Source organism: Zalophus californianus, chromosome 4, assembly GCF_009762305.2.
Source record: "Zalophus californianus isolate mZalCal1 chromosome 4, mZalCal1.pri.v2, whole genome shotgun sequence".
NCBI classification, from domain to species: Eukaryota; Metazoa; Chordata; class Mammalia; order Carnivora; family Otariidae; genus Zalophus; species Zalophus californianus.
Window position 1 is genome coordinate 30,234,335 of NC_045598.1, and position 21,136 is coordinate 30,255,470.

General features: G+C 43.3%; 1 protein-coding gene and 1 non-coding gene across 33 annotated transcripts in view; one reads left to right on the forward strand and one right to left on the reverse strand.

Annotated features, from left to right (window-relative positions):
* MACF1 (microtubule actin crosslinking factor 1) overlaps window positions 1–21,136 on the forward strand; it is a 340,905-nt gene that overhangs the window by 48,729 nt on the left and 271,040 nt on the right. The window lies entirely within an intron of this gene.
* On the reverse strand, window positions 18,681–18,787 carry LOC113917149. Its single transcript, XR_003518144.1, has one exon. It is a non-coding gene; the product is annotated as a U6 spliceosomal RNA (small nuclear RNA).

The following is a 21,136-nucleotide window of genomic DNA, read 5'->3' on the forward strand; positions in this document are numbered from 1 at the left end:
ATCCCAAACTTTCCCATCTCCTGAGACTTGCTGCTCCACAACACCCCCCCCCCCCCCCGCCAACTCTCAACAAGTCATGTAGTCTTGCACTTTCCATGGCTCTGCCTTTCCGTACGCCTGTGATCTTCCAGTCCTCTCTGCATTCCCCCTGGGTCAGAGGCAGGCCCCTGGGCATGCATATGGTTTGTATTCTCAGTCTCTCCCCACCTAGTGACTCTTTATAAATATGTTTAGGTTTCCTCCATCTAGGGCAAAAATTCTTTTAAGCTGGTCTCTTCTTTTTCTTTCTGCCTTTTTTTTTTTTTTTGGAACCACTAGTCATATTGACCCCCTGTAACCTGGCATTTGTGACCACCATCCCAACTGAAACCGCCATCACCTGTGCTGACCTGCTTATATTTCCCACGTCTCCTTTACTTCTCATGCACTTTGACCTTGTCGCAGCATCTGACCCTCTTTGGACCTCTTTTCCCTGTCACTCTGTGTGCTCTTCCTAGACAGGTTTACCTACTCTGGTGATTTCATTTATCAATGTTATGTGTATGGTGATGACCCTCAAATCAAAATCTCTAAGAACTTTTCCCTGGGGTCCACATTTGTATTTCCAAATAACTACTGTCCTTTTCCACTTCAGAGTTTGCAGAAATTCCTTTTAACATATCTCAAACCAAAGCTCATCCTCATACCCCTTCTTTCCTCTGCTCAACCAAACCCACTTCTCTTCTTGTGTACCCTGTCTCCGATATCAGAATCATTCTCCACCTATTTGCCCAAGCTAGGAACTTTGGGTTTGTTTGGTTTTTGTCTTCTTCATTCTCCATCTCTCACTGGACACTAAGTTCTGCTTGTTCAAGTTCAGAAACATCTCGACATCCATCCTTTCTCATCCATCCATCCTGGCTGGACCCACTGCCCTATTTTAGATCTTCATCATCTTTGACTTACTGCCAGTGACTTTTGCAGGGTCCAAAGTCATTGCACACTTAAAAGATTTTTTAGATACATTTTGCAAAAGTATCCTCCATGGAAGTTGTACGATGTGGTTGAGTTTTAGAAGTTACCTCTTGTTGAGTTTTACAAGTTATACAGTAGCTGAGTGTATGCTCACTGCTTTCTATTCCTTCACAGGGTGAAGTTCAGACTTCTTAGAATGGGTACGAGTCTCAGTTTTATCCCTTGTTTATGCACTTTCCTATGCTTTGGATGTTCTTTCTACTCCATCTGCTCAACAAACTCCTGTTGGTACTGTAAAGCAGTCTTCCATGCTAGTTCAAAACTAGCTAGCTTTGTATGATGTTCCGGCTTCTTTCCCCCTGCCCCAACCAGAAAAAATAGAACTTATCTCCTCATCTGAGTTCTCATGGTACTTTATACACCCCTGTGTAATAGTACTTATCTTATTTTACAGTTATCTGTTTAATCGTCTGGCTCCTTGACACCATGAGTTTAGTGAGGGCAGACCATACCTTCTTCATCTTTGTTTCTTTGGTGTCAAACATTTGGTTGAGTTGTTGGGTTGTATATACAGATTCTGCTATCTCCACATTTGGGAAGTCTAAAAGAGCTACTGTTGAATAGTAGTTGTTGTAGAATCTCCCCTCCTCTTTTTATTTCACAAAGTATCCATGTTTACTGTATGAAAATTACAAAATAATGAAAACTATAAAATTAAAGTCACCTAGGGGTGCCTGGCTGGCTTAGTCGGTAGGTCATGACTCTTGACCTCGGGGTTTTAAGTTTGAGCCCCATGTTGGGTGTAGAGATTACTTAAAAATAAAATCTTAAAAAAATAAAGTCACCTAAAATCCCATCACTTGGATAACCACCATAAACATTTTGCTGTGTTTTCTTCCAGATATTTATTCTGTGAATACATGCATGTAAATATATATTTTGCAAAAATATATTGTTCGTAATGTGTTTTCTTTATGGTGAAAATCAGTGTCAAGAAATATGTACCCATGTAATAATTTATATTGCTGTCAATATTCCAATGCATGGGTGTACTGCACTTGAGCCAGTCCCCTATTGTTGGACTTTTAGGTAATTCTGCATTTGATGTTTTAAACAATGAGGTGAATATTCTTGTACATATATCTATATTTTTTTTTCTTTGCACCCTTGACCACATTTCTTTTGTATAAATTCCTAAAAAGGAAATTACAGGGTCAAAAGTCATTGCACTTAAAAAATTTTAGATACATTTTGTTAAACTACCCTCTGCAGAGATTGTACCACGTAGTTGAGTTTTTACACTAACTTGAGATGTTTTTCCCCTCTGGTAGGTTTTATGTTGCTGTTGAAGGTTTTATGTATTGGAATGATTTAATTAAGGCCTTGTTTTAGGAAGACTGATGTTGCGCCACATGCAACATGGGTTGGGTGAGAAGGAGAGAAATCCATTCTTTGGAGGCCATTTTAGCAATTTGGGTGCGACATTACAAGGATCAGAGGGGAGAGGCTGACTGTTGAGTAAAGGAGAAGACAATGAGAGGCAGTGGGAAGAACTGATAGGACTCATTAGTGGACTAAGTAAAGGGTGCCATTACTTGAAGTGGGAAATTAAAAGGAGGTATCAATTTGGGGAGGGAAGTTGTGGAATCACTTTTAATAACTTGAGTTCTAGCTGTTGCGGCATGCTCAGGTGGAAACGCCCACAGGCAGTTGGCATGGCACAACAGCAGTCAGAAGAGAGGCAGGGCTCAGTCATCTCATCCTGATACTTAAAGCCCTCCATAATAACCCTTCCAGCACCCTCTCCAGCTGCCGCCTCAGATCTGAGCTAGACAAGACTGTCTTCCTGGAGGGCCTTCACTCAGTGTGTCTGCCGTGTGGTTACCCATTGCTCACGACCCACCTCAGAGTCCTCCAGGAAACCTTTGATCACCCCCACTGGAAGTTAGTTCCTAATTTCTTAAATGCTAAGGGTCATATTTTTTTTCTGTATCTTTTATATTGTACTTGAATATCCCAGTTGCACATGTGCAAGATTGGAAGCTCCTCAAGATTGAGGACTGTATCATAAACTCCATTTTATCTCCCACATTATTACCGGCACATAAGTGTCCAGAAATAGTTGGTAATTTATGGAGTAAATGGAACCAGTTTTAATGTATTATTAATATATTGGATTATTAGTCTGTACCCAACACTTAATAAAGTGCTAACACTATGTGCATTTTCCTACTAATTTGTCTTAAATATTTAGTCACTTGTGTGACTAGGTGGGAGACAGTGCCTTAAAGTAAGGAATAGAAGAGAGAAAAGCAGGCTTGCCGGGGTGGAGATGAAGGGTTCAGTGTGGAACGTGCTGAGTAAAAGACACGTACGAGATATGTAAAAGTCCTCCAAAACCCAGAGATAAGTGCATGGAGCTCAGGAGAGAGCTCTGACCCAGCAGTTGAATCTATGGCTCTGAATAAGATAAAAAAAAATATAGATATATGTACAAGAATATTCATCTCATTGTTTAAAACATCAAATGCAGAATTACCTAAACAAATATTTTATGGGAGGTGAAGTGGAAAAAAAGAGATGTTAAATATTTCCTCTTTCACAGCCATGTTCTTTGTTTCCTTCAAGGTTCTTAAGCGTGGTATACATACCCGCCCTTTAGTTTCCAACCCCCTCTGCTCTCCTGAAATTGCTGTTGCCAAGGTCATTAATCACCTCCTAATTGCCAGATCCAATGGGAATTTTTCAGCCCTGGTCTTATGTGACCTTCCTGTGTACTTGGCTCTATGAAACGCTCCATCCTCCTTGAAAGTTATCTCCTTCCCTAACTTATTGTTACCATATCCTCTCCTGATTTTCTTCCTTCATTTACATATCTTCCATTAAATAAAGGTGCTTTCTAAGGTTTTGTCTTCGGCTCTCTACAGAGTTTTCTTGAGTGATCTTATTCAGACCCATAGATTCAACTGCTGGGTCAGAGCTCTCTCCTGAGTTCCGTGCACTTATCTCTGGGTTTTGGAGGACTTTTACAATATCTCGTACGTGTCTTTTACTCAGCACGTTCCACACTGAACCCTTCATCTCCACCCCGGCAAGCCTGCTTTTCTCTCTTCTATTCCTTATTTTAAGGCACTGTCTTCCACCTAGTCACACGAGTGAGATATTTGGAAATTGTTTGAGAATCCTACCTCACATGGTCCATCCACCCACCCCACTCTAGCTCAAATAAAATAGTGATCAAGTGCCATATAAATATAATTCTACCTCAGATCGCACACCCCTTCCTTTCTTCGCATTACCAGTGCTGCTTTTTTGGTTATGATTCTATTATTTCTCAGCATATAACTGTATAGTGTCCTACTGGTTCCCCTCCCTTCTGTCTTGCTCCCTTCCCTTTCACAGCTGCTAGAATGCACTTTCTGAAATTAAAATCTAATTATAAAAAATAGTCACTCCCAAGCATAAATGCTTTCAATGACTTTCCATTGTCTTTAGGGTGAAATATCGTTTCTTTCGCACGGCATGCAAAGCTTTCATGCCCTGCCATCATTCTTCCAGGGTAGAGAGTACCCTACACTCTAGCCATGTCAAACTATTTTAAGTTCCTTAAATGCATTGTGCTCTCTCATGTTTCTACTTTGCTTTTTCTGTCTACAGCACTCCTGCCCCCATCAATCTAGTTCTGTCTGGTCCTAAAGTTCCAGTTGCAGCAGCACCTCCTTTGGGAATCCTTCCCTAGGCCTCCATTTGCTTCTTTGCTTCCGTGCACCTTTACCAGCATCAGCTGCACTGTACTGCATGTTGGTGCACATGCTTGTCTCACTCACTGTGTCATATACTGCTTGAGAGAAGGGACTCTGAGCTCTTTACTTCCATCCTCGGTGCTGTACAAATTTGGCGTAGGGCAGGCTTGTTGGATGCATGAATGATTGAGTGAGGAGGTATGTGGTCAGTGGCAGTGCTGGATCAGGATTTAGAATCACCTGTCCTTGGCTTTTAAGCTTTACTTTTTTTTTTGACTAGGTAATACGTTCACATAGTTGACTATTCAAAAGGTACGAAAAGGTGTTCAGTGAAGAATCTTCTTTCACTCCAGCCAACCTTTCCCCCTCCCTGAAGACAATCAGTATTATCAGTTTTTATGTGCCTTCCAAAGATGATACGTGCACTTATTTATTCAACAAATATTTGTTGAGTACCTACTGTGTGCCAGGTACTAAGCTAGGCTCTAGGGATAAACAGTGAAGAAAACATAAAAGTCCCTGACTTTCTGGAACCTAAATTCTATATATTTTCTTCCCTCCTTTGTTAAAAAAAAAAAACAACAAACCGTAAATGAGAGGATAACATACCCTCTGTTTGACCTTTTGTTTTACTTATTATAGCTTGAAGATTAATCTGTTTCAGCTCCTAAAGACCTTCTCCATTATGTAGATGTACTATCATTTATTTAGCCAGTTCCCTACTGATGGATGATCTTTTGTTATTACAAAATGCTGCAGTGAAAAATCTGTTGTACACTTGTCATTTTGCATATATATATCTATAGGAAAAATTCTTAGGTGTGCAGTTGCTGGGCCAAATAGTGTATATATTTGTAAATTTGATGGATAGTCTGATCCATGACTTTAATTTTTTATTATGAATATTTCAAGCATGTAGACAAGTTTAGATAACACTATAGCAGATACATTTATACGCACTACTCATTAAACAGTTGTTGACCCCTTAATGAGGTTCTGCCTATTAGGTACTTTTAGCCCCTCCTTAACATTGTGATATTTTCCCATTGAATATTATCTTAGACTCAAGATGCTATGAGTTTTAAGAAACTCATACCCTGCCATCCTGGAGTCATCACTATACAGTCTGTCTTGGACTGTCCTTTTTTTTTTTTTTTTTTTTAATATAACCTCATTTTTAGGAAAAGGCAGCTTCAGAGGAAAATTCCATTATGCTATTTTTAGTGTCTAGAATCCGAGTTTCAAAAATGTTTATTTTGCCTCCTTCCTCTGCTCAAAAGCAACACAGGAATGCTACGGGAAGTTGGTGGCCTGTCGTCTTGGAGATTTGTTTTATTTGCTGGTGGAGGAGCTCAGGTGAATTGAGCCGGCAAGAGCTCCCCCCCCACCCCCCCCCCCCAGGTTTGTCAGAATAACTAAATGTGGTTCTTAGCGGGTGCGTTTAACTGACACGGAGTGCATCTGTGTCCTCTGGGTCCTGATGGATTTGGTGAGAGGAGCTGTTCCTGGAGGAGGGGGAAACTGTTGATCTCTATTACACCTGGATGCCTGTAGCTATGTCAGGATGCTTTTGTTGAAATAAATGTCGTTCCCTCCCATCTCCCTGTTGGAGGTCCATAACCTTGTTCCAGTAGTAGGTGACTCTTGTCTCTGACCTTTTTCTTAGTCCCCAGAATGCCTTGTGAGGCTTTTAGGTTACTTAAGATGTTATAAACCTAGAGGGGTTCTTTAGTCTGAGGTAGAGCAAGAATCAGAGGTCATGGCAGGTACAGATTGACCTTAAAAGCAGGTATTTTTGCCTTTCCTCCCAATTGGTCAGTCATTTTCACCTTGTTTGGTCTTGTAGTATTATATAACCACTGTAGGAAGGAGAGGAGTCCTAGGATTCACCTGTTTTTCTGTGGACCACACAGCCAGAAGAAAAGGATCAAGGAGAGAGAACTGATTTGAGAGCATATGGCCTAAAGCACAAGGTCTTTTTAAACTTGTTGCCAGAACCCAGAGTGTAAGTCTGGTCCACACAAAGTAGCTCTCCAAGCCTGGGGTGAGCACAGAGTGGGCAGAGCTCCTTGGACCTTTGCTGCCAGGCCCACACTTAATTCCCTTTAAAGCCTCTCTTGGTTTTGCCATTTCGGTTCTCTCCTTCTAAGCATGAGGTCTGACTTCTTTTGTCTTCTGTTCTTCAGCCCTGCAGAGGCAGCTCTGGCCCTGGGGACAGCTCTTTCTTCAGATGGCAAACTCATCTTCTCTCTAGCCGACCAGAGGGACAAGGTGTAATTCAACCCTTTCTCCATCAGACACTGCTGCCTGGGGGAGACAATGAAGAAAGTGATCTTGTTGCTCCCTGAATAGGACCATGAACCTGGCACCTGCTTTTGTTACCGGCTTCTTAAGTCACTGGAGACATTTTTGCTGTCTTCCTGGGTCAGCAGCTGCTTTGGAGTAACAGTAGCAGCTGACCTCAAAGAAAATGGATGTACTTATATGAGGAGAGTTACCTTTCATGTCCCTAAACCTTTTGTCTTTAGGGCTGGTCCAGAGAGTGAGCAGTTGGAAGTCAGCTGTGCCTTCAGTTGGGCCACCTATGACCCTCATCTTTCCTGAATCTGAGCAGACAGACTGATTCCTTTTTTTGTCCGGCTCTCTGTCCCGTTAGACTCTTGAGTTCTGTGTTCCCAGCACCTAGGTTGGTGCCTGGTGTGTGGCGAGTAGGCAACAAATGTATGTCAAATGAATGGCTGGACGAATCCCTTGAACTGGCCGTCCAGGTTTGGCATCCTTCACCCTGACGTGGGGGTGCCTTGGGAGAAGGACCTTTGTTTTTAGAAGAAAGATTGCATCGAAAGAATTATGGAACTTACTGATTCGTAGAGGGGTTTTGGAGGACTATATGAACTCCAAGGTAGGGCTTTTTCTCTCTTCATCAGCCTAGAAATTTCTCCTCAGTTGTAACTCTCTACCGGCAGACTTGTCCTCCTGTTTCAGGATTTATATCCTGAACCTGACTCAGGCCCTCACTCCGCCGAGGTCCTGGTGTCCCTGAGCCCACTCAAGGGCAGGGCAGCTATTCGTTTTTAACTGTCATCCTGTCACTAGAGAGCAGGCAGCCCTAACGACTCCGTCTCATGCACTGTCCTCTGCATTCCTGATCTTCCCGCTTTCAGTCAAGTTCCACTTCATTCCGAGGTGTCTGTGCGTTTGTCAGGGCTGTTGGAGACAGCGGGGCTTTTTTCCCCCTCTGTCAGCAGCTGGCCAGAGAGTGCCTATTAGACTGCCAGATTCTGAGCCTTTCACATTGTTCGTCTTTGTCTGGAACTTAGGGGAGCATCCCTCCTGCCACCTAAGGTTTCACCTCACTCTTTGCCATGTGGGACCTATGAGGATAAAAGATGAACAGCCACAAAGAGCATGTAGAGGTATTGGACTGTGGTGCTTTGAAATGCTCTGATTTTGAGGAAAGGTCTATGGGCTGCAAGAATACAGATGCTGCCCCCCACCCCCTATCCCCGCTTCCCAAAAGCCTTGAGTTGGAACCACCCCTCACTTCATAATGCCAAACATCCTTGTTTTTGTTTAATTTTTATCTGATAAAATCTTATTAAACCATTTCAGTGGTGAAACACACAGAGGAAATGACAAACTAGCATGTGTTGTCTTTTAAATGCACTTAGTTCAAGTGACTATTTTAAAAGTCAGTTTTTCCTGCTGTGAGATTCCTGTTGTCTGGGCTGCTTTGCTCATTCAGGTGGGAGGAGTCTCTGAATAGGATTTTATAGTGGCATTAAAGCAAGAGGACCCCGCTCTGCCCTGGCTAATTGATCATTCTTTTACATTCTTATATTCACATTGCACTATTTTAATTGCTTTCAGATCATGACACAGGACAGATCATAGAGATCAGTTTAGAGGTTATCTACCTGTGGTTCATTGACCCCTCTCCACTTGTAAACAACAGTTTGTATGTAGGTGAATATGTCCCTTTTTCTAGGGAGAGTAACCTTAGTTTTCATCAGCTTCTCATTAGAGTCTGTGACCTAAAAAGAAAAGAATAACTAACGTTTTATAGGAATTCAGGGCTCCTGCTCACGTAGCTAGTTGGTGGCAAAGTTGGGTCTTGAGATAGACTCTGGAATCCAGGTATTTTGACTCTACAACCCAAATTCTTTGCACTGTCCTCTATTATCCATTCTCTTCCTGGAGAAATAAGTGGAATAATGCCAGGAAACAGACACACAGTCTGAACTGATGTTTAATGTTTGCCTTTCTCTGTCCACGGTCTTATTTCACAGATGAGGAATCCAAGGACCTGGTCTTTTGGACTCGGTGACCTCAAAGATACAGTGATTCTCACAGTAATACATCACAGAATCTGAATATTTGTTTGTTTTTTACTGTTTCCCATTGCCTAACTTATGCTCTGTAAACATTAAGGTCCCTTTTAACTGTTGAATCTTACCCATGAAATTGTTCTTTTGAGAAAAGGAAGCATATATTGTGTCCCCCTTGACTCCTAATAAATACTTAGATCTGCACAGAGTGGTTGGCTACCTTGTTGGTACTGTTGACTGACTGGTAGCATCGGAAGGCACAAAAGCTTGGGTTGGATACTTCTTTATTTAAAAATGTTCCCCTCTCTATTATCTTAGCAGCTGTTAATATTATTTAGCCTGATCTTTTCAAGTGGGCACACACTCTTTTTTCTGTTTTCATAGTGTTTTTCTTACACAGTTTCAAGTTGTTTTTTTTTTTTTTTTTGACAGAGAGAGACACAGTGAGAGAGGGAACACAAGCCGGGGGAGTGGGAGGGGGAGAAGCAGGCTTCCCGCGGAGCAAGGAGTCTGATGTGGAGCTCGATCCCAGGACCTTGGGATCATGACCCGAGCCGAAGGCAGACGCTTAACGACTGAGCCACCCAGGTGCCCCTCTTACACAGTTTCTTCACCTGCATCCAACCTGCATAATTGGGAGTTTTGTGGAACATTATATTTGACACACTGTGAGTTCTATCCCAGGTCACTGAATGGCAGCCTTCAGGACTGGGAGAGGGGTGTCTCTCTTGTGAGGGGTTCTTCTGTGGAGTCTGACTCTGTTGGTTGCCCATGGGTTTCTAGGATGCCCAGGCTTTTATGGTAGATTAGCCAGAATACTAGAGTATGACTTTTAGACAGATTGCTTAACCTATTTTCTCACAATGTAATTTAAAATTTACAGTTATTTTTATAAAGACATTTAAAGAAAAGTTTTTTAAAGATTTTATTTATTTATTTGTTAGAGACAGAGTGAGAGAGGAAACACAAGCAGGGGGAGTGGGAGAGGGAGAAGCAGGCTTCCCGCTGAGCAAGGAGTCTGACGCGGGGCTCGATCCCAGGACCCTGGGATCATGACCTGAGCCGAAGGCAGACGCCCAAAGACTGAGCCACCCAGGCGCCCCATAAAGACATTTTAAAAGATGAGTATAATGATGCAGATGAACCACGTTTTAAAAAATTTATTTGAGAGAGAGCGTGTGGGCACATGTGTACAAGTTGGGGGAGGGGCAAGAGGAGAGAGAGAGAATCTCAAGCAGACTCTCCACTGAGCACGGAGCCCCATGTGGGGCTCGATCTCACGACCCAGAGATTATGACCTGAGCTGAAATCAAGAGCCACCCAGGAGCCCTGCAGATGAAGCACTTTGGATTTCTTACAATGAGATGCTATAGAAATTTCAGGGTTTTCCCCCCCTCTTATTATATAATCTATTTAGCTTATCCTACGAGCCTGTGATTATTGGGCTGGGGGGGCGGGTCATCTTTTTGAGGCTAATGGAGTAGAAGGAAATTTACAGTAGCTACTTACATCATTAAAGCAAACCAAAAACAAGTCAGCTGAGTGGAATAGTGCCCTGGAGTGGGGAGCATGAGGGGGGTGTCTGAACTGCATTTTCCCCTGAGTTATCTATGGAGAAGGTCCTGCCTCCCTGAATTGTGTGTTTAGCACTTAGGAAGTGGGCTTCACAGTTTCTGCTTCTGTCTCCCCGCCTTGGACTGTGTTGATCAGCAGTGTCTCGCCTGTGTGCGGCTCTGTAAACAGGACTGCTGTAAGTGGAGTGCAGCGTCGGTTGTTTATTTTGTAAAACCTGCCCCACTGCCATGTGATATTTGCCCAAGCGCTCCTGTATGGACATTCTTGTGGTGAGCGTGGCCCTTTAAAGGTTTCGTTCTCCAATGTTAGATGAGCCCCTAACTGGTGTCTTGAAAAGCATTAAAGCCTCTTTCCCTAGAGTTTAAACCAGAGGAGCGGTAATCCCAGTGGAGCCCACGCTGGAGCACAGAGAGAAGGTGGCAGATGAGGTGGCAGATGATAGGCAGGGGCCTGTTGTGGTCTCCTGCCTCATTTTTGCACAAAGGAGGGGCTGTCGCCTCCTGGGAAGGTATTTCCGCTCGTTGCAACAAATGAGGGAGCACAGAAGGCTGTAATGTAATAAGCCTTCTCTGGTGACGTCATTTGTAAATGTGGTCAAAGTCCAGTTCTTGGGGGCTCGGAGGCGCGGTGGTAGAGACCAGTCTGTTCGAACGCTCACACTTCTCAGCTGTCACTGTGCCATGCTGCCTACTTCTAGCCACTGAACCAACACAGCTGGGCAGGGGCATGAATGCCTACAAGTACCAGAAGTTCCTGGAGGGACTCAACAACCTTAGAGGTATGATGGGGCTTCTGGCTCCCTGCCCTTATCCCTGCTGAATTTGTGAACACTTACTGTGTTATGTGTTATGTGGGGTCTTTACTTTCCCTCAGTTGCTTAGGGGTTTGGAAAGCCCTCTTACTCTGAGCTGGCCATAGTTTTTGGTGTGTTTGGGCAATGACATAGAAGGGCTAGCATTATAAATGTGATAGTGGGTGAATAGGAGCGGATCCTCTCAGCCACTTCAACAGCAGTCTGTTCTCTTGCTTGAATGGGCAGTGGAGAAATGTCCCCTGCTCCCTTGAGTTGAGCAGAGCTCAGGGCACTCCCAGGGCGGTGTGGGTAGAGGGCTCTTGCCATCGGGCACTGCAGCCTCACCCAGATATAGCTGTTTCTTGGGCCAGGTATGCCTGTGTCTACAGTGAGTCAGAGTACCCCCCCCCCCCCCCCCCGGAGAGAACAGGGAATAGGGAGTGGTTGGGGGAGGAGGAATGCAGGTTGACAGGCCGGAAGGCCATGTAAAGGGGTAAATCAGTGACTTTAAAGGAGGCAACTTTTTGATAGAATAATGTTTAAAGGGGATAGTGTCTGCTTTACATGGTTGACAAATTCTTCACTGACCACAGATGAAAAAAATTCAGGCCTCTTTGGCTCTTAAGGAGGAAGATAAATGAAATCTTTTTGCTGCGGCTTCTCTAATTAATTGGTGGTGTGATTTCCATCTGCTTAGGCACATCTCCCTCTTTCATCAGCAGTCTGGATTCTGGATCCAGAGGAACCATGGGGTGGGTGCAGGGAGAGTAGGGGAGGCAGAGAGAGGAACAGGGTAAGTGGGTTTCTTCAGGGAGGAGGGAGTAGAAGACTCCCATCCTGCCAGGGTCTGTCAGTATTTTCCTTTCTTCCATTTCTGTTGAAGAACTGTTTGTAAGAGAGCGTATACATGGAGAGCTTTGTATGCTATCAAGGGATATGCAACTGTAAAGTACTGTTCTACTGATTTCTACCTTCTCTTCCCTTTTGTCCCCCCCCCCCCCCCCCGCATAAATATTTTTTTTTCCAGGGGCTCTGCAAGTTCATCAGGCATCAGGCAGGTCTTAGCAAGAATGAGTCACGTTAACTATTGTTTCCCTGTCAAAGGAAGTTCTGAGAGGGCAGAAAGAGTCCGGACTTCTTCATCCAGACTCATGGGGAAGAGGTGTGAGATGCAGGACAGAACCAGTGGAGCTTCTCAGTGACTCTTCCAGTTCTTGGACCTTGTTGGGCCCTGGGTGAAGGCAGGTACAAGGATGTACCCTTGTGCCATAGAAGAGCCCCCTTGTCTTGCCCTATTTCCTGTCTTAGCGGGATCCTTCTATATTCCTGGGCATGATGCCCACTCAACAGCAGGAGCCCTTTCCCTCCTCTGTTTACAAAACTCATGGAAGGATTATCAAACTTAATAACTTGCATGTTCTTTCAGTAGAAGAAAAGGTTTGGAGTAGGACCCTAGGCCTCTCCTTGGACACTGAGCTCCTTAGTGTAGTTTTATTCCCTATTATCCTTGGCACTGGTCTTGTGATAAAAGGCCAGCGCTTCCTGAAGATGGGCAGGTGGTGGATGGAAACTACAGGATATTTACTTATCTAGAGAATTGGAGAGTATGATTTTTCTCTTTGGTTCCTCTTTGTGTCAAGGGTTTAGATGAGAAGTTAAACCACATGAGGATGGCCGTGGCCTAAGCGAATCAAGTTTAGCAGTGACCTAGGTAGATGCCTGAGGTTCTCAGGAGACCATACCACACATAACCCTGTCCTCCTCTGCTGCAGGTGCTTCAGGAACAAGGTGCAGATATGACTGGTAGGGACACTTCTTGTTTTCCTTTCACGAAACATGCATGGAGGATGGAGTCCTTTTTCACTCCCTAAATAGGGGTTGCTTTGGTCCCCAGTTTCCTCTTAACTCTCCTGACTTCCTCAGTGGGGCTAATGGTACAAGCAGGTCTTGATTTGATCCTTTTGGGGGTGTAGAGGTTAGAAATTGCACCCTAGCAAGGGTTATTTCTGCTTTTCAAAGAGGTTATATTAAAACCAGCTTGGCAATCATTTATTTTCTTAACCTACCTATAAAGTTTTTCACCCCCTCCCTCCTTTGCCTTGTCTTTTCTGGGAAGGAGTGAGTAACAGTGCTAGGAATCGACAAGTAACAGATGAGATACTCCTATCATGGGATGTGTCCTGTGTAGGGCTGAAATCAGAGAAGGGAAAAGACCACAGTTGTGGTGGCAGCTCACACTCTACTCTCCTCCCCCAGATCCTAGGCTTATTTTGGTTCTGCCTCTCCAAGATGAACTCAGAAGCACTTACTGCTGTGGGCATTAAACAAGAGGATATATATACAGTTGAGTGTCTGGAATGTTGGCAGAGTTCACCAGATGTTGGTTCTATCTCTTCTTTCCTCTGTCCCTCCTGGACACTTTGAATCATGGTGAGTCCTTGTGCCTGCTTTAGTCCAGGATGAGCTCGGTCAAGTCACGCTCTGGTTGGGGAGTTGTAGCCCTAGTCACCCATCCACATGGTTGGCTCCAGGGCTTACTTGATCTCCCTGTAGGACAGTTATGATGGTTGAGACGGGAAGACAATAGCACTAGTGATAATAGTAATAAAAGCAAGCATTTAGCAAATGCTAGTTATGGACGAGGCCCTGTTCTAAGCACTTTACATGTATTAATCCATGTAGCTCTTTAAATACTCCCATAGCATAGGTAGTTTATATTGGAAAACCCAAGGCGTGGCTGGTCTGAGAACATCGGTCCTGCTAAGGACTTCCTGGGAGTATAGCAGCCAAGATGGCTATGTTGTGCTGCTGTCCGATGCTAGGGACCCTGTGCTAGGGTCAACTGCTCAAGTGTATATGTAACACACACTGGGGCACCTTATTCCCTGCGGGAGAGCAGAGTACGGTGCTTTGAGGTGAAGGCAATAGATCTTTTTTTTTGTCTTTTTCCCCTACACTAACCTCCTTGAGCTGTGTCCTGTTTTCTAATCCTACCTTCATTTATATACACTGTGTAATAGTCTTTATAGCATAAAATGTATAAGATACAGCAGTTTGTCTTGTTCATTCACCCAGAGAAAGCATCTGATTTAACCTTCCTTCTTTGCCAGAACTTGAATCTTTTTCAGGTGGGAGAGTTGCCTGGAAAGAGGGCACATAGTTGTTTTGGTTTGGTTTTTATAGTCATTTCTGGAATGTCATCATAGGTCTTAGACAATTTCTTCCCCAACCCTGGGCGGCCAGGCAGACAGTTAGATACAAACCACTGCCTTTGTCAAACTGTCCTGTGGGCCAGGTGTCACACACTGTGCCCCCTGATTATGGTGAATAACTACTTCCCTTTTCCTTTTCACCTGTATCTTTGTGTATTCCAGAGGGGCTGATACAAAGAGGTCCTCGGCTCCCCTTTTTGTTTAGTTACTTACTTTGCTTTTCTTGACATGGTTCAGCTTACAGCCATTCTTCCATCTAGTGTTGAAGGGAGGCCAGTGGGAGAACAGAGACATTGTGGAAGTCTTTTGAAGTTCTGGTCCCCAATTTCCTGTGAATCTTTGGTACTCTGACACCAGTATTGGGGTGCAATGTATCCCATTACTGCTGTGGCTTCTGGGCTTTAATGTCTACTTCTCAGGCCTACCAAAAACCATAGTCATTGAGTGATTTCTGCCCAGATGGACCTCTCCTGTGGGTATGACAGGTTCAACTGTTGGCCTAAGTCCTGCTCTTTGGCAGAGTCCAGGCCTGTGCTGTGGGTTGGTAATTGGGGATTACTTAGGGAGGCAGAGAGGTAGTTGCAGTTGAATGATGAGAAAGTGGTTCTCTAGTCTTTCCTGAAAAAAAAATTGTGATATGTCTGTGAGGTAATGACTGATTTTTAAAAACCAATATACTCCAGCATACCCACACACTTTCACCCTTCTCTTCCTTTGCCTAGACTGTCCTGTTGCCTTTGCCTGGAATACCATTGTCCTCCCTCTCTCCCTTTCTTTTTTTAAGATTTTATTTATTTATTTGAGAGAGAGAGAGAATGAACAGGGGAGAGGGACAAGCGGACTCCACCCAGACTGAGCATGGAGCCTGGGCTCCATCCCAGGATCCCAAGATCATGACCTGAGCTGAAACCAACAGTTAGATGCTTAACCGACTGAGCCACCCAGGCGCCCTGTCCTCTTTATATACCAAACTTGCACTCACCTTTCAGTGCCTAGCCCAACCTCATTTCCCCCCATAGTTTCCTTCTTTTCCTTTCCTTGCTCTCTCTCTCTCGTTTTCTTCTTCCTTTGCATTTTGAGTAGAATTCTCTTTTCCCCATCTGTGCTGCCATAGCACTTTAAACGTACTTGTTTTAGAGCATGTTATAGTTACCGTTATTAACTATAGTTATTAAACATGTTATAGTTATGTTTTACTTATAGTTCTTAAGCATTTGATTTTCCTCCTAGTCTTTACTTCTTGGGTAAGTTTCCTGTAACTTCTATAAGCCTCAGTATTCTCACCTGTAAAATGAGGATGATAATAAAATTTACCTCACAAAATGTTGTGAGGATTAAATGCAATAGTAAGTGTAACATCTGGCACAGAGTTAGAGCCCAGGAGATGTTGCCAAAGGTGGGAACTGACTCCTTTTTACTTGCATCTTCATTGCCCGCCCAGCATGTGTTAAGCATAAAAAGACATTTGAAGAATTGAACTTAAACTCCTTTATCCAAATGTCCTTCAGTAGTTACCATTGGGGGGTAAAAAAAAGCCACTCTGACATCAGTGCCTGTGCTGTATACATTTATAAAAACACTTTTTGTGGTTTCTTTCTTCACCGCCAGATTTATGACTCCCGTAAGAAACTACAGTCATTTTATAGTCCTACTTAATTTTTGGTCAGAAAATGATACTAAGGCTCAGGCTGTTCTGAAACATTAAATCCAATCTCAAAGAATGAAAACGGATTGCTCTTGAAAACATTGGAAAGATGGTGTTCCTAGTCCATAGGCGGTCCCAGATGAGGAGTTCCTGGTATGTTTTGGGCAGCAGCAACGCTGAACAAGTGAGCACGGTGACTGCCGACGAGCTGCACAGTTAGACTTAGTTCTGAGGTGTGTGTCAAGTCATCTTTCCCATTATCTGATAGCTTTACTTTGGACATCCACTTTGTTGGCCGGCCTGGAAGACTGTCCCTTAGTGCCGTGTCTGGGCAAGCAGGAGCAGTCCTCACACCGTGACATGTACCCTTCAGAGACTGGCCTTTCTGGGAGAAGTTTTTTTTTTCTCTCTTCAATGTGGCTAATAAAGAATCTTGGGGAAAAAAAAACTTAGATTTTTTTTTCCTCTGCCATTAAATAGAGGCACAATTTTAGCCATATAGAAAGCATAGAAAAATAAAAACCCCAAATCATGAAAACAATGCACAGGTTACTATGTTCATACTTGTGTTTCCATTTAATCTTTTTGTGTCCATATATACATAACATTGTTTTTATATATTTGCTATTATTGTAATGTAGTTCTCTATCTTTCTGTTTATTATTTTTGTGAGCATTTTTTATGCCCTTACCTATTTGTCTACAGCATTTCTTTTTCTTACTTTCTTTTTTTTCCGTGCAAAATTGTGGTTTTATTAAAGCATGGGACAGGACCTGTGGGCAGAAAGAGCTGCTGCCTGTCTACATTTAACAGCTAAATGGAATTTCTGCAAATAGAAGGATCATTTATTTAACATTTCTCAATTGTGGGGCATGTACATTTCTAATTTTTTTCTGCTATGATATGATAACATACTCATAAATAAAATTTTCTGTGCATTTCTGATGATCTTTTTAGGATACAGCTCTAGAATGGAATTACTCATCTTAATACATATATTCAAAGCTCTGGGTGTTGGCTTTTAACTTTATTGCACTTTTAAAAGCTATGGAAGTTACCTGTAACACTTTGAATACCCCTCTGATAGCTCTTGGCCCCTTGCTGTGCAGAGGGATAGCTCTGTCTTCAGGCTTAGTGGCCAGCTGGTTCAGATACTTTACTCTGCAGTTAATTTCATCATGGGACAGGTGCCAAGTATCTCTTTCACTTAGTCAGCAGCCCCCACATATCATCATCTCATCGCTGCACTGTTTTATTCTGAAACTTTTCTCCTAGCAACTCCAGGCATTTAAATGGCTTCATTGATCCTCCCAACCCTAGTACCTTTCCCACTTGTACTAAGAGATCCATCAGTGTTGATCAGGAAACTGCAGTACCAAGAATGACCTAATCATTGCTGTATAGAGATTCTGCATTGGAACCCCAGACTGGTCCGAGGTTGAGATTCTCTTTTTCTTTTCTTGCTGTTACTGAGCTAGAACCTAGCTAGTAGATCAGGCTAGCTTAGCCTGATATAATTGGTTGACAAACTACTATGTCATCACCCTTGTTTGTGGTAGGTGACTGCCTCTGGAAAAAAATGGACCTGGTGCTGTGTTTTAAATTGACATATTGCAGTCAAGTGCAAATTGGCTTCTGTTACTTGAGACTGACAGCCTTAGGGTAGAATTATAGACTTGAGTACAGTCTTGTTTCTGACTTGGAGTTGACATCCTGCAGCAGACACTGTGGGTTTTCTAGCTGATGTTACACTGGTGTGTTTGGAAATTAGCTTGGGGACTGACAGAAGGAAGGCACACGTGTGCAACTTTGTGTGCAGGGGGTGGAGGTCAATAGAAATGCCTGTCTTTATGGCAGCCAGGATAGTGGAAAATGGCTTGAGTCACCCACATGATTGCATCTTTCACAGTGAGAATTGTCTACCCCTCCCATTCCCAGGGCCCTTAAGCAAACCTATCACAATGGGGTGATTCTCTCCAGTGCAAGGAATCTGGGAATCTGCATGTTTCTGGGGTGAGGCCTGTCAACATCTTTTACAGCACTAGGAACCTATTTAGACCTTCAGTAAGTCCTGTAGTTTTTAGATGCATGACAGTTTTGTACTGTTAAAATTTATCCCCTCAGTTGTGTGCTTGTGTGTGTATTTAGCTCTTTTTAAATATATATATATATACATATATATATATATATTTTTTTTTAAGTAATCTCTGTACCCAGTTTGGGACTCGAACTCACAACCTCGAGATCAAGAGTTGTGTGCTTCACTGACTGAGCCAGCCAGGTGCCTCCGATATTTAGCTTTTAAAAATATTTTTTTTTCTTTTTATGAGTATAGTTGACACACAATGTTACATTAGTTTCAGGTGTACAACTTGGTGATTTGACAAGTTTATACATTATGCTATGTTCACCCCAAGTATAGTTACCTTCAAAAATACGGAACACTTCATGAATTTGAGCGTCCTCCTTATGCAGGGGCCATGCTAATCTTCTCTGTATTGTTCTGATTTTAGTATATGTGCTGCCTAAGTGAGCACCTTAACTGTATATTTTTTAGGCTTACTGCATGTCACTGGGCTGGAGAGGGTTATCAATCCAAGTTCACATTGGGGTTGACTTCTATTGCCCCTGGTTTGAAATGCATGGAGAATATGGGGTTCCATGGCATAGTGATTAGTACTCTGGACTTTCAAATGTATGGGATGGTTCTGTGTTTTTTATTACAATAGGAGATGAGTGTTATACTATGCCTCTGTCTCAGAGTGAGCCTATGTGCTAACAAAGTATAAATTATTATTTCTCCCCCACCCTTGGTCTTGTGTTGTTGTTGTTGTTTTAACATTTTTATTTATTTGTCAGAGAGCGAGAGAGCACAAACGGGGAGCAGCAGTGGGACGGGGAGAAGCAGACTCCCCGCTGAGCGAGGAGCCCAATGTGGGACTCAATCTCAGGATTCCGGGACCATGACCCGAGCCGAAGGCAGACGCTTAACTGACTGAACCACCGAGGCGTCCCTGGTTTTGTGTTTTTTTTTAATTAGATTATCAGTGTTGAAAGGGTAAGGCTTTTGTCTGCACCGTTCTGCCTCAGTTTCTTTTGGCTCTTTTCCTGGAGAAACGCCAGGCTAGTCGCCCTAATCATATATATTATTCATTACAACAACTGTGGGGATGGTCCTTCTGAATGAATACCAGTTGCTGCACAGCATCTTTTGCTCATTGTGGAGTGGTGGGAACTTTTTAGACTTCCTGGTTTGATATATCTTGAAATCCTTTGATTTGGAAGACCATTTTTTACAATTTGTTATCAACTAACTGGTTTACTCCCTGATAATGTTCCATGCTTCTTGTCTCTTCTCTGGAAGTCCCCATATTTTTCAACCCTTCCTTCCTTCCTCCTTTCCCTTCGCTTCTCTTCCCTTCCCTTCCCTTCTGTTTTTTTTTTTGTTTTGTTTGGAATATTTTATTTTTTAAGTAATCTCTGCATCCAACTTGGGGCTTGAACTCACAACCCCAAGATGAAGAGTCGCACGCTCCACCGACTGAACCAGCCACATGTCTCTCCCACTTCCTTGCTTTCATTGAGAACCTTCTGTACAAGCCATTGAGGGATTGTCAGTCCTATGCACAGTCTAGGGGGGGATATAATTATCTATCTGCATATCAGGTGCTATTTATAGGGATATGAACAAAGTGCTGTGAGAGCAGAGGTGGAGGGATTACTAGGGGCAGCATGGCAGGTAATGGGGAAGACTTGACAGCAGAAATGGTACTGGGGCTGAATCTTTAAGTTGGGTAGCAGTTTGCCAGTTAAGGGAGAAAAGGTATTTTGGAAAGACAACAGGTGTGCAAAGGAATAGACTCATGGAAGTCTCCGTTTCCTCTGGGGAAGAATGAGAGGTGTTACTAAGTAGGAAGCTGAGGAGAATGGGCAGTTGTTTAAGGTGAGAGATGAGGCTGGAATGGAAGTTGAGTCTGTGTTCATAAAGGGCTAAGGAATAACGTAGGCAGAAGAAGGCACTAGATATTTTCGAGGCAGAGAAATGATATAAACAATCTGGGGCTTTTTGAGAGAAGTCTGACTCTGGCATCCGTGTGACAGGTCATTTACAGGGAGGTCGGGCTGCAGCTGATTTTAGTTAGTCCAGGAAGAGAGAAGAGAGCAGGCACACGAAATCCTTCTCAAAGTGAGTTTGGTTTTGGAAACAAACTTCGGATATTGCACTATAGTTGGAGTGGAGATCCACTTCTCCCGCTGCTCAAGTCAAACCTGACCCTGTGTTGTGCAAGGGTTTGTGTTTGGGTGGGTATTTCCTGGGACTGGTCAGGCCATGCACTGCAGCATGAGGCCCGTGGAGTGGCCGGGAGACCAGCAGCCCCAGTGCCTGTTAGTGATAAGATGGAGAGAAGAAGCCCATTTAGCTCTAGGTTGGGCCTCTGTTTCTTTGAAATTCTCTGGGTGGCAGTACCTGGCCCGTCTTTACACGAGTCCTTACAGACAGACTTGGAGTGTGGACCTCCTTTGGTGTTGGAGTGTTGGCATTTGACACTGTTGATGACTTCACTGCCTATTTAAAAGGTTCTCTTCTGTTAGCTTCCGTGAGGGCATTTCTTTGTTTTCCTTTACCTGATTGTTGTTTGTGTGCCTTTTGCTGGGTCTTTTCTTTGTTCTGACTCTACCCCTGGCAGTTTCCTAAAGGGTGAGGCAATGTGGTGAAGTTGGAGGAACACAGGCTTTGGATCCAGGCAGGTTTGGGTTAAAATCCAAGTTTCTACATTTACCGGCTGAGTGACTTGGGGCAGGTTACTCACTTTCTCTGAGCTTCCATTTTCTCATCTGTAAAATGGAGATAATAATATCTCCAACATAAAATTAATGAGGCTGAG